The 14,251-nt window shown below is 38.7% G+C and overlaps 1 long non-coding RNA gene across 1 annotated transcript; it reads left to right on the top strand.

Moving 5' to 3' along the window:
* The first annotated feature begins 7,088 nt into the window (after window positions 1–7,088).
* LOC132761128 (uncharacterized) lies at window positions 7,089–12,526 on the top strand. The gene is made up of 3 exons (XR_009629929.2): window positions 7,089–7,240; window positions 7,674–7,775; window positions 12,396–12,526. It is a non-coding gene; the product is annotated as an uncharacterized lncRNA (long non-coding RNA).
* Window positions 12,527–14,251: the final 1,725 nt, after the last annotated feature.

Raw genomic sequence — 14,251 nt, 5'->3', positions numbered from 1 at the left:
ATGAAAAGAGAATCCAAACCATGGGTGAACATACAAATGGATATGAGAAGAAGCAGTGGGTTTGAGAAGGTCTGATAAAGGTATGATACTATGTGCATTTCTATTCTTTTTTACTTTGCCTTCACAGGAAAAGAGAAAGAGTCTTATATTTTTCAATTTGGATTTTCCCTTTTATAGTGGAAGCAGATAATTTATTAGTATAATAATGATTGTGATTATTATGATTTACTTTATTTATACCCCTTTCTCCCTGAGGGGATTCAAGGTGGCTAACACATGGATCAATTTAAAACAAAGCAAATACAAAAATAAATAAAACATTTAAATAGTACTGTGTGTCTGGTTAAAATAATAAATAAAATTAAAATGCATTTTAAACACACAATCCCCCAAAATTATACCCACAACTGTGAAATGTTCTAGAGCTTGGAAGTGCAGCTAGCAGGCCCTACCTATAACATTTTTCGGCACTGTTCCATTATCTGGGCAGACTTCAAAAGGGGGCCTAGACAGAGAAGGATTGTCCATTTTATGGGAGTAGGAAGTTGAAGGAGGAAACCCATTTTCTTCATTTTCACTGGCTATTTCCCCTCCCCACTTATATCATAAATGATGCTTGTTTTGATGATGGCAACATGGATGGGTGGACTAACAGAAACACAGGGGAAAATGGTTTTACACCTCCAACCTCCCCCCCCCCCTTTGTAAAATGAACTGTCCTCCTCTGTTTAGCACCCCTTTGTGGCCTCTGCCCAAATAATGAAACAGTACCCACTTTTCTTTTCAGTGTTGTATAAATGGTGCCACCCACACTCCCTAGTCCCCAGGTACCAATCATGTTCTGTAAGCATATGAGGTAGAAAGCTCCACAAGCACCTTTTCCTACCTGTAACGATAATGTTATGATAATAAATAAATAAAATACATTGCTACCTTTGAGGTATTTAGCTCCCTCTGCCCAATGGTAAGACTGTCTCAGTTGTGCCACCCATGAAGGTTACAACAGAGTGACACAGAATCAGAAGAGGGACTGATATTGTTTGATATCACCATCATCTTCATTACCATTATTTTCTTTAAATAGTCACTATATTTCTAATGATAGATGTTAAAGCAACAAGTAGCAGAGCTGCAGGAGGAGTTTAGAAGAAACGAAACTCAGTGGCACTCTGCCCATGAGGAGTTAAGAAATCAAGTTGAAGCACTTACCAAACAGAACTCAGAACTTCAGAATGAACTCAAAATCTCTGAACATCAGAAAATGGAAGTAGAAAGAAAATACAGAAGTATGGATTTTCCTCACAGAAAAGCAGACACTCTGGTAGTACAAGCAGACTTGTTTATTTTTGACTTCTTGACTTGTTTCCCCATGTCTGTTCCTGAGAAAGGGCTGTAGCTGTTCTTAGGAAGGCAACCCACTGTCAACGTATTCCACTGATGGGGTGAACTAAAGTTTTAGTATATTGCATTAACTTATACAGTAAAGTCTCGCTTATCCAACATAGGTCTGACCGCATCTCGACCTATGAGCCCACCAGGACTTTGAGATCATCCGGGGAGGCCCTGCTCTCGATCCCGCCTGCTTCACAGGCACAGCTGGCGGGGACGAGGGATAGGGCCTTCTCGGTGGTGGCTCCTCGGCTATGGAACACCCTTCCTGTGGACATCAGACTGGCCCCTTCCCTGATGATATTTCGCAGGAAATTAAAGACTTGGCTGTTCAAGAAGGCGTTTGAACAAGAAGTGCAATGATTGGTAACTGACTATAGGAATGGAACAACGGAAAATGATACTGGATTGTGGTTTTGACGATGAGATGACGCGGAATGGCTTCGTAGTAATGATAATGCTTTTTGATGATGATGTTTTTTGTTAATGATGGATTGTGGATTTTATAATGTGTCTTGTATTTTGTACCTTGTTCTTCCTATATTGTACACCGCTGTGAGTCGCCCCTGGGCTGAGAACAGCGGTATATAAGCAAAGTAAATAAAAATAAATAAATAAATAAATAAATAAGCAAGCCTGCAGAATGTTGGATAAGTGAAAATGTTGGATAATAAGGAGGGATTAAGGAAAAACCTATTAAACATCAAATTGCATTATGATTTTTACAAATTGAGCACCAAAACATCATGTTTTACAACAAAACGACAGAAAAATCAGTTCAATACATAGTAACATTATGTAGTAATTACTGTATTTACGAATTTATCACCAAAACATTGCAATGCATTGAAACAGCTGTGGATCTGGGCTGGAGGTTGACTGTGTTGGATAATACAGAAAGTTGGATGAGTGAAGATTGGATAAGCAAGATTCTACTGTAGTTAGAATTTTCCTCATATGAATCTTAACATCCCTATTTTTACTTGGCCCACTACCATACTGGGCCATTTATTTGGGGAAGGATACAGTGGCCTGCTCAGAGGAGTGGCAGAATGGGATTCATCATGAGCATGTAAATTTGAGCAGGATCTCAGAATTTCAAATATCAGCTTAAAAATGCATTTTGTCAACTGCTTTGAGTTTTTAAATTTAATTCATTATTGTTGTTGTTAAATCTTTTATTTATCTTACTTTTTGCTCTGTTAATCAGTCTGTTGATAATTACTTTTTAACAAAACCATGAACAGCCTGCAAACCAGAGCTGAGAACCCATCACTTCCTCCCCCATCCTACACGGGGAAGTGTTGCTGCTGGGCCTCCCTCATCTTACCTTATGAGAATATGGGAAGCCTCCTGTGTTCTCAGGGCTCCATTGCAGGATGCTTTTAACACAGAGCCATGATGAAGCCCTGCCAAAATTAGCCCTGCGTCATGTGATGGGTTCTGTCCAGCTCCATCCTGGCTCCATGTTGAAAGCATCCTATGATGGAGCCTAGACCTTGTGTGATGAGGTCGAAAAACTCATGTTGCTTTAGTGTTTCTTACTTTTGGGTACATTAAACATTCTTTATTGTTAATATATCATCATTTATTCAACAGGTCTCGGCAGCTATTTTGAGAGAGGCATCATCACAAGAGAATCTGGATGAAGTACCACTTCAGAGCAGCCACAAAGATCTCAGCAATATGTATGAAGGAAGGAAAACACCTCTGGATGAATTTGTTTCTGGAGATAAAAGGACACAGGTACGATATGCAAAATCTTGGTGGAGAAATAATGAATGAATGAATGTTTTCAATAAATTAAATGTTATGTTGTTTTACAATGACCAATAGCCTTATCTCAAAAGATTCGTGAATTGCAGATGCATCAGGATAATAGTACCTTTGGTTGTGGCTTGTTGCCTGATGTCATTGTTGTCCCATGGGATACTGTTTGGAAATTATTTCTTTTTATTACACAAAATTCCTATTAATGACCTCTTTCCCTGTCTTTGTTGTGTTGTGACTTTCTGTGCAGATGTTCAGTGGCACTTTTTGCCAATTTTGGTAGTTAAGCAGTGCAGTTTGGGTGGGGAAATGTTATGGTAGAAGGAGATGGGATAGACATTTCAATGTGATTTCCTTTCAATTGGCAAAGTAAATGTAAGAAACTTTCAAGCTTCACTCCTTCCCTACCTTCCCTAAACCTTCCCCCCCCCAACCCCATGATTTGTTTTCTTTTTTAAATTTAATGTAATAGGTTAAGTCTAAGTTATTGATTTCCGAAACTTGGATGTACCCCTTACCTTGGAAAACCTTCAATAAAAATTATATTTTAAAAAAAGAAACTTTCATGCTTTTTTTTTTCCTTATAGAATTTTTTTTCCTTATAGAAATTCAATATCATATTCAATATTCGGTATAATACCACTGACCTACCTCACATTGCAAGAATGTTGCTATCTAGTTCTAAGGCATATAAGGTTTACTAATAAGAGGGCAAAACTAAAACCATTCAACATGTTTCAATGTCTGCTAGGCAAGAAGAAATCCACTGCAGAGGTCAGAGTCACTGAAATCTGTAACAGGAGACCAAAGGCTGAAGAGTCCACCAAAGGTCCTTCGTAGCAGAAGTGCAATGCCCACAGGTTGGAGGACACCCCATCAGATGCCCACTGAAGTTCACAGAGTAATTCATATTCTCTGATTAGCTTTAGTATTTATAGTTAATTTGTCTTTCCAAGGTATATTTGTAGAACAAAACTCTCATCTAGAAAGTTATAATCCTTGAAGAAAATATAGAGAGAAATGTTCATTTTCCCCCCAGCAGTCATTATGTAATATTACTGCAACACCATTTGCAGGATGAATTTAAGTTTGTTTTGTCTTTCAATGAAAAAAAAATAGTATTTTCACCGAAAGCCAATGTGAGTTATGGGACTCAAGAAAACACAGCATTTTTGACACACTTCGGGAATACAGCTAAAGTGCAATTTTCTATTTCAGTGGTGTATTTTTTATTTACCACCACCCTGACTATTTTTATTGAAACTGTGAAGGAGTGCAGTAGTAACAGCAACAAGTTGGGCATTTATTTTGGAACAAGGACAGAAAGGCAATGGGGTTACTTGATCCCTCGTACTTTTTCGCAACTGCCGTTTACCTGGGTTTTCAGGTGCTATGGCTTTTGGGCATTATTTCATGATATACAATCCTTGTAAATTTTTTGAGAGTTGTGGCAATTTTTGTAGTGCTGTCAAGCCATCTTGGGACTTTTGTGTTAGTAGCTTGGCCATTTTGTCTGGGAGAAAATCTGAAGTGACTATGAAGGCTATTGCGTACTGTTTTTTTTATCTGACAGGGATTTTTTTTCATTAAAGAAGACATTCATAGATTCTATACAATGGCCAAGAACCTATTGAGTTCTGGTGGAGGATTCTGCCAGAGTACCTTTGCAATGACAACATTCCAGGGCCAGTTTATGTTTTGTGTGACTGGAAATGCACCCACACATTAGACTGTACTTGCCCATTGCAGTGGGCCAATAGAACTGTCTGTAAAAGGTAATAATAAAATACTTTCCATAGCTCTGTTTAAGGGGGGGGGGGGGGGAGTCCTGTTTCTTTTGGCTCAGCACAGAAATGTAGACAGAATTATCATGTAATTCCCAAATGTTTTAAGCAAAGAGTAAGGATATTCTGTCTTCATTGTTTTGTTTTGGGTTTTTCTTTTTGCATTTTATCATAGACTTTTTTTCAGCAGGCTCATAATCAGCAACCAAGTTATGGAAAAAACTCCCTGTTGTCTACATCTAACCTAAATGCAGTTAAGGATGCAAGTCCATCTTTATATGTAAAAGGTAAAATATATATACACTAAGTATTTATTGATTAGAGAAAAAGTATTCTTGCTCAGAAGATGTTACTTTTGCTAGCCAATAATAAGAATAAGAATATGGGCTTCAAACAACAGGCCTTGAATTACCTCTGCTTTACATTGTGTAGTTCCTGAAAGCTTTTAATTTAGGGATAATTTAATTTCTCTAGGTATACACAGCTCCACTTCTGGTAGTTCAGAAGATACAATCTTTTTAAACAGAGAAAGCAGTGATCATTTAAGTTCTGCAAACCTGAGTAATCTGGAAATAAAGGTAAGTCTTAGGAGACTGATAAATGATATGCCCAGCTCATCGAGCAGCTGAAGTTGCAGCGCCGGGTGAGAAAGAAGCCTGGTTGGTGCTTCCTGATGCTGCTTTTCCTGGCTAGTTCCCATCATCCAGGAACCTTGCTTGGAGGGCTGCAGTGATCCTGCCAACTCTCATCTGTGCATAACTTCTCCACATCTTGGCTGGAGTGACCTGCATGCCACATTTTCACTCTGGTCAGGTGAAGGAGAGACAGTTCTCTGCAAACTTCATCTCACTGTCCCTCCCTAGGTTTGGGCTGATTTGCGTTCCATATTTTTCACGTCTTTGTGAGGGTGGTTGGTATGGATGCAGGAGTGGGTGAGCAAGGGATATATGCCATTGGAATTTGGTGAGGGGGAACAGAATGTGTGGCAGGGAGCCAGCCATGCCTGGTCAAGGGCAGATGTTTTGCACACATTCCCAGGTAGCTGTGTGACCACACTAAGATTCCACCAAACTAGCACTTTGATGGCCATCCCATGGGATCCAGCAGTAAGCTGGATCAGTGGGTTCATTGATCAACATGCAGATGGTTGATGCCTGAATCCAGACTCATGCAGGTGCCAACCCTATTTAAACCAGTAACCAAATAAAGTTGTGGCCCATTTCTTTCCATTTAATGGTATCCGTTTGATCTATGGTTTTAATATGCAGAACAGAACTCACAACTGCATGTGCAAAACTCATTTACAACAGGATAAAAGTGCCTTAGAAAGGGGTCTCCTACTCAATGTTGTGTCTCTCCCATAATCATTTTACTCTTGAATCATGATTGGCATGCCTTTTTCATTGTTGAAAAAAGGTCACTGATTCAGTATTGCTGTTCTTTCACCACTCTTCCTCATGCAATAGTTTTCTTCTGTTGCAATTCTGATATTGCAAAATGAAGGAATGTCTCATGAGAATGCTGAAACTGCACAACTGTACAGTTGCAGTAAAATATGGGGAAGGAAAAATAAGGAGGACACGGCACACACACTGGGTGAGCAAACACACATGGAAAGTGATGCTGTGTAGAAGACTGGCCATAGGAATTTGCATCAACAAAGTGCCAAAAGTGTGCAGTTGTAATGAGATGTGAAATCAATCATTTTATGTTTCCATTTGCTTTAAAAATACAATTGTGATGAGACAACAGGCTGGTGTAATAAGTCCCTAAACATAATCTATTACACAAAGAACATGCCTCAAATCCTACATTCAAATGAATACAGGAAAAATAGGAGGAGACATTGCTTAGTGTCCTATATTCAGAAATGATTTCTGCCTTTTAATATAGGAGGCTTCTTTAGACCAGGGTCAGCTCTACCAGGGTTGGATCCCCCAAACTAGTTTATAGCCTCTGATGTGGTATAGGGTATGATTTTATTGCCAATTTTGAAAAAAAAATGTGACTGACACACATTGCTTTTAGGAAAGTAAATGGGGACAGATCAATGCTTTGTCTTCTACTGCAGGCAGCATAATGCTTTGGGGTAGCCTTGTTTAGTTTGTGTGAATTCAGATTGCTGCTTATTATCTCCATAGATTAAAGACAATATCCATTGTAAAAGGTCCCAGAGGTCTAAGAAGCCCTCTGAACAGGTGACTTCTATGATGGACTCCAGAAGAAACAGTATAGTCTTAAATGGCCAGAAAACACAAGCAGAAAATAGCCCTGCTTTTGTGGATACTGGAAGAAAGGTTTGTTCTCTCAACAAACTGCCTACCTGACACTTTTTCTACCTATGCTATCTATACCTATACATGATGGGGTTGGCAAGAGTGTACCAGTTGGTGATTCAACCTGATCCACTTGGACTTTTTCCTCTCTTCTTGGTTATGATGGCTACTTTGCATAAATGGCACAACGCGTGCCAACAGCTGGGGAATTTTGATCACTAAATTGCCCTATTTAACTGCATGGGAGTTAAGTGGATTATTTGCCGTGTGATATGTTTAAGCTAAACAACACAGTTAGACAGGAAGACTTGAATTTTGATTTAATATTAAAGTGGGAAAAGGACACAATACTCTCCAAGCATGTAGTATCAGAACTCTTCTGCCAGTTTTTGTAGGGGATGACACTTTTTACAGAAATGTATATGCTAATAAATTTATATTTGATTGTTGCTAGATCTCCCCTCTAAAATCAATACTATCCAGAAAGTCATCATTATGTAATGAAAGCCAGGAGGATGTGGAAGTGAAAGAAAAAATAGAGTATCCAGATGGAAAGGTAACAGATTTTAGATGAGTATAAAAATTAGGTAATCATTATCGTGTCATCCGCAACCAGAACATTGTATTACATTTCTAACAGAACAAAACAAACAAACAAATTAAAAAAAAACCACAAATTTTGCAAACTTGGTAGCTGATTAAATGTCCTTTGACCAGTATCTGGCCACTTGGAGTGCCTCTGGTGTTGCCGCAAGAAGGTAATGGGTTATACTGAATGACAAATGAACTGAAAATTTGGATGTCAGTATGTTATTTCTTTGAAATGATGGAAATGCATTCCTGAAGCATATTTAAGAAATTAGGAATGGAGTATAGCATTACATTCTTCCCTCTCATCTTCACCACATTTTACCCATCCACCTTAACCACTGTTAAAACAGGCCTTAAGTGCAGTTAAAATTGTACAAAATTGTGTCACTGGGAAATTAAATTAGGATTTGAAGCTGATTAATAGACCTTTCCACAAAATGAACTGGACTAATGCCCTTGCCTATTAATTGTTTAACTCTTATCTGGGTGTGATGTGTGTATCTCTTTAAATCTTGGTTGCCTATCTCTTCTCTGCTTCAAATGCCTTCAACATTGCCATCTGTATTTCTCAACTTAACACTCAAAATATGTATTTTTTCTGGGTCAATGCAGATTTTAAGTCCTTTACCATATATATATATTCATTTTATATATATATATAAAATGAAGGCATGTTATTATGTGTATAGTATGTAGTTAGCTTTAGGATGCATTAGAGAAGCCCGATGCCTACAAGTCACGCAGGGAAGCTAGTGTTTGTACACAGTCTTAATGCACAAGGTTGCCCTAAGTGCTAACAAGACAGCTGGATTCATGTGGCACGTGCCTACATTGCCAAAAATGTTCACCAGGGCTGCACTTTCCATCTGCTCATTTAGAGTCTTGGATGATTTCCCAGGAGCTCTCTGCATGAAACAAAGCTAACTTCCTGTGGAGCTGGCATGCATGTGACAAGGGTCATGTTATGGCAAAATACAATTGCTGCAAACATATGTCTCCGCCATATGGTGATTCATCAAAGTGCAGTTTGCAACTCTCCCTGCAGAATCAGAAATCACCAGGATGTTGGTTTTTTTTATATATACAGATTTGCAGAGTAGAATTTTTAATGCAACTTTGTTAGCTACAGATTTAAAATCTGCATAAGTCAGTGACAGGAGGGTGCCTCCCATGCTGTGAAACTTTTAAAAGGAATTGTATGTCTGTCCTTCACATTTCTTCTGGAAATCATTTGCTACTTTGGAACAATGTTTCACCCTTCTCTTGTTGCTTGATCCTTTTGGAGGGGGGCATGAAAATGAACATGTATTCAACCTACTCAAATATAATCCTTACTAGCCAGTCTATGTTAGACAGCCATTTTCCTCCTTCCTTCCCCTCCCCTTTTCTTTCTTCCTTCTCTGCCTATTATTGAACTGTAACTCCCAGGGGTCCTCCTGATTGATCTTTCTATCTATTATCTATCACTACCTAATCTACATATCTTATCTATCTGGAGAATTGGAAATATGTATGGATTAGGATTTTCTCAAAGAAATCCAAGGAGAAGCGAGCTTGCAAGCAGTGCATTTGGAGCATCCTCCTGCCCTAAAGGGTCTGGTCTAGGGGATGCTGGGAGCTGTCATTTTTGCGCATGCGCTGTATCATCATTTAGCTTTTGGGGGGTTTTAAGTCCTTTCTGCTGTTTTTTGGGAGGGGTTTATGAGTGATGGTCACTTGTTGGTCTGTTAGGGGTGTAGTGTCCAAATTTCATATAAATTCATCCAGTGTTTTTTGAGTTATGTTAATCCCACAAATGAACATTACATTTTTATTTATATACTAGCCATCCCCTGCCACGCATTGCTGTGGCCCACATGGAGGTTCTGTATGGGAGGTTTGGCCCAATTCTATCGTTGGTGGGGTTCAGAATGCTCTGCGATTATAGGTGAACTATAAATCCCGGCAACTACAACTCCCAAATGTCAAGCTTCTATTTCCCCCAAACTCCAACAGTGTTCACATTTGGGCATATTGAGCTTTCCTGTAGAGTTTAGTCCAGATCCATCATTGTTTGAGTCCACAGTGATCTCTGGATGTAGGTGAACTACAACTCCAAAACCAAAGGACACTGCCCACCAAACCCTTCCAGTATTTTCTGTTGGTCATGGGAGAATTGTGTGCCAAGTTTGGTTTAATTCCATCGTTGGTGGGGTTCAGAATGCTCTTTGATTGTAGGTGAACTATAAATCCCAGCAACTACAACTTCCAAATAACAAAAATCATTTTTTTGAGTGGATATATATTAAGTTCTTAGGTGTCTTGTGTCCAAATTTGGTGTCAATTCATCCAGTGGTTTTTGAGTTCTGTGAATAGTAATACCACAAATGAACATTACATTTTTATTTATATAGACTAGCTGTCCCCTGCTAGTTGCTGTGGCCCAGTCTGGTGATCTGGAAAATAAAGTAATTGTTGGTTTCTAATAGATGTAATTTCTTTATGTTTATAGGTAAACAATATTTCTTGTTGTTTCTTTGTCAGTGTTGATGTAGAGATTGTCTGGTTTGCCTACTCTGGAACATGCAACATAGAATTGTCTTTCTTTAGGAGTCCCTTTCAAATCTATGATACTATAACTGTGTGTGTGTGTGAATCCTATATATCTATCTATCTATATCTATGGCTGGATGGCTCTTTGTCAGGAGGGCTTTGATTACGTATTCTTGCCCTGGTGAAGGGAGTTGGATTGGGTGGCCTTAAGTATTTTCTGTTGGTCATGGGGGTTCTGTGTGGGAAGTGTGTCCAATTCTGTCGTTGGTGGGGTTCAGCATGCTCTTTGATTGTTGGTGAAGTATAAATCCCAGTAACTAAAACTTCCAAATGTAAAGGTCTATTTTCCTCAAACTCCATCCGTGTTCATATTTGGGCATATGGAATATTCATGCCAAGTTTGGTCCAGATCCATTATTGTTTGAGTCCACAGTGCTCTCTGGATGTAGGTGAACTACAACTCTCAAACTCAAGGTCAATGCCCATCACACCCTTCTAGTGTTTCTATTGGTCATGGGAGTCCTGTGTTCCACGTTTGGTTCAATTCCATCATTGGTGGAGTTCAGAATGCTCTTTGATTGTAGGTGAACTATAAATCCCAGCAACTGCAACTCCCAAATGACAAAATCAATTTTTTTTAGTGAAGCACATACATTGGATTGTTAGGTGTCTTATGTTCAAATTTGGTGTCAATTCCCCCAGTGGTTTTTGAGTTCTGTTAATCCCACAAACGAACATTACATTTTTATTTATATAGAGATACACACACAGACATATACACATACACGCACACGCCTGCACATATACATACACACACACATATAAATATGCATATATACACATGCATACACATGCATACATACATACACACACACATGCATGATTTGGATAGCATAGAGAAGGATCACAAACCCCTGTGGTGTTTATTTTGCTGTCACCTTTTCACCATGATCACTCTTTCAGGAGTGAATTTTCCTTCTGAGGAGTAGATCACTTCCTGTTGTATCCCCCCCACTCTTAACTAGGAGTCATCTGTATATTGGGTGCTTGTAACTTAGGAATTGCTTGAATATAGTTTCAAGCAGATACTGTGCCCTGTTCTATCACAGCCTAGGTTATGATGACAACTACTTGCAGATACACTGAGTTCTGTACTCAGGGACAACTGGTATGTAACCCAGTATAAACTATAGGGACCCAAAACTCTGGAAGACTCATCAGAATCCTGGCATTTTTGTTTATAAAGTAAAGCCCCATTTTTATTTTCATTTTAAAAAATATGTACAGGGTAGGAAGAGACAGTACCAGCCACACTCATAATAGACTTATCTGCCAAGCATTTGGTAACTGCTGAAATAGTTTCAAATGCTGTGTGGTCCTGTTGCAAATGGGATTTCAGCCCTCTCTTTCTGCACTCAGGCCCCATCTACACTGCCATATAATGCAGTATGAAACTGTGTTATATCACTCTACACTGACCATATAATGCTAAAGAAGTTGGAAAATCTTGGGGGAGTTCTGAGCCATCAACAGTTTCTCAGGAGCTCAGCATCCCCATAAGAGACTCCCCTCTTGTGATACTCAAGAAAGCCTTTATATATGCTGGCCTCACCATACTGACCAATCTTGATCGTGCCTGGCAGTAGAGAGCACTTTTATGTATTACTTTTTGGGACTAACTGACCACCCTATCTTGAAAGCCTGAAAAAAATATTTTTCATGAGTCGTTAAAAGTATTTTCTGTTTTAGAAAAATGTAGATTTTGTACAGAAAATGCCTCAAACTATAGCATTTTTAGCATAGGATACATTTTCTGTGTAAAAAAATAGAATGTCTAATTTTTTTAGCTGTTTTAAAAGAATATGTTTCATTCAAAGTATTTTTTTAACTCAATTGCAAATTGCATATTGTGTGAGGGAGGGAGGATTGAAGGAGGACTCTGTATCATTATCCACATTATTTATAAATTGCTTTTTCTCCCTTAAAAGAGAGACAAAACAATGAACAGTACTAAAAAAATACAATTTTAGCCTCACACATCTTTCTTTTAAAGGTGAAACAGGTGTTCATGGATGGTCGCAGAATTACTATTTACCCCAATGGCACAAAAATGGAGATTGGTAGTGATAAAAGAACAACTGTTGTTACTTTCTACAATGGCGATATTAAGAAGATTTTGCCAGATCAGAGAGTGGTGGGTTTTTTGTCTGTTTGTCCTCTTTGCTTGGAACATTTAACTGTTCTTACAATGTTTAAATTAGTTTGTGAATAGCATAATTTGGGACAAAGTTATAGAAGTATATATTTAGCTGTGCTTTGATCTGAGCTAAACAGTATGTCAAACAGGTCAGCCTCTTTACTCAAAATGGCTGAATAATGTAATAGTGGAAATGCTTAATTTTCTGAATTTGCCTAACTTCTGTTAAACATGGGAAGAAGAAAAGACTCCTTCACCCCTGACATTTTAACATCCTCACCACCTATACATATGTCAGGTACATAAATATACAGTATGATCCCCCATATCCATGGGAGCCATATGTGTGCTTTCATTTATCAGCCATGTCTTCTCTAGGCATTTTAGGTCCTCCAGCATGGACCTATAATATTCTTGGATGTGTGGTCCTTCATGTCAATCGAGTTTGCTATTATCTTCCTCCTCATTCTCTTCTGGCACAAGGAAATGATGCATCATTGGAGACACCCCTCCCAGGAAAGCCAAGGAGGGGTTTTTTTTTGGGGGGGGGGACTTAAACATGTCCTTAAATGCGTTTTTTTACATCTAGTGTGGAAGCGCCCTCAGTCTTTCTCCACTTCTTCTCATTCCAGGCTTCTCTTTCTACCTTCAGAGGATGCAAACAGACTTGCAGTTGGTTCTTAGTTAACTTTCTAATCTACAGTAAAATCCCCATAATAAATAGTACTTTTAGTTCTGTAATCAATGGTCAATCCACCTCTATGCATGCTGCCGAATCTTTTGCTCTGCTAAAATGCTTGCAGTTGGTCAAGAAGCAAAGCAGAAATGTTTTTTTCCAGTGGTGCCCAGCTAAGCCTTTTGCTCTCAGTGATTTGGGGATGGTTAGTAGCAAAACTGGATACTTTTGAGTAGATGGGCTTTAGTCATGTTGCCTTCAACCAGAGGTGCCAGAATTCACATGTTGACCATTCTTGCTCTAAACAATAAAGACATTTAAAAAAAATTAAATCTTTGATATGGTCAAGGATTTTTGCAGCTCCAATACTGAATGCTGCAGCAATGCAGAACTGTTGAGGGATATACAGAGCCCTGTGTGTGAGGAATGGCAGAAGTGTGGCAAGGGGGTAGAGGAATGATAGTGGAATTTTATGCTGCCATTAATATCTACTGCAAAATTCAAGTGATGTTCTGGTAGAAGAGTGAAATATATTTTTGAAGATATGCTAATCAAGGGTCTTTTTAACAGTGTTGCAAAAAGTGGAATGGTCAAGCATTCTGCTTTGAAGCCATGTGCTAAATAACTGCACTGAAAACACTATAGTTATCTTTCCACTTCCATTACATTAGCATTTTGATTTGGAACATCTTCTGATGTGTATTTTTAAAGTGCTAGCTTTGAACTGCTTCTCTCCATATCCCTTCCAAATCTGTCAGAAATTGATACCTGTGTCAGTCAATTGTGAAGCCTACTCAGGACAGTCATGTAAAAGGTTCTGACTTAAGGGGAAACATCTTACAGCTGTTTGCATGATGTGACTAAGATATGTAGAGATAACTGAATCCCCCTCCTGTTCTTCTTGCAGGTTTATTATTATGCAGATGCAGAAACAACCAGAACCATTTTCCCAAGTGGCTTGGAGATACTGCAGTTTCCTAATAAACAGATTGGTATGTGCACTTTTGGGGCTTCCTTGATTATTGAGAGGTTTTCA

The sequence above is a fragment of the Anolis sagrei genome, chromosome 1, assembly GCF_037176765.1.
Source record: "Anolis sagrei isolate rAnoSag1 chromosome 1, rAnoSag1.mat, whole genome shotgun sequence".
NCBI lineage: Eukaryota > Metazoa > Chordata > Lepidosauria > Squamata > Dactyloidae > Anolis > Anolis sagrei.
The sequence above is the reverse complement of the archived record's forward strand: the minus strand, read 5'-3'. Positions and strand labels throughout refer to the sequence as shown.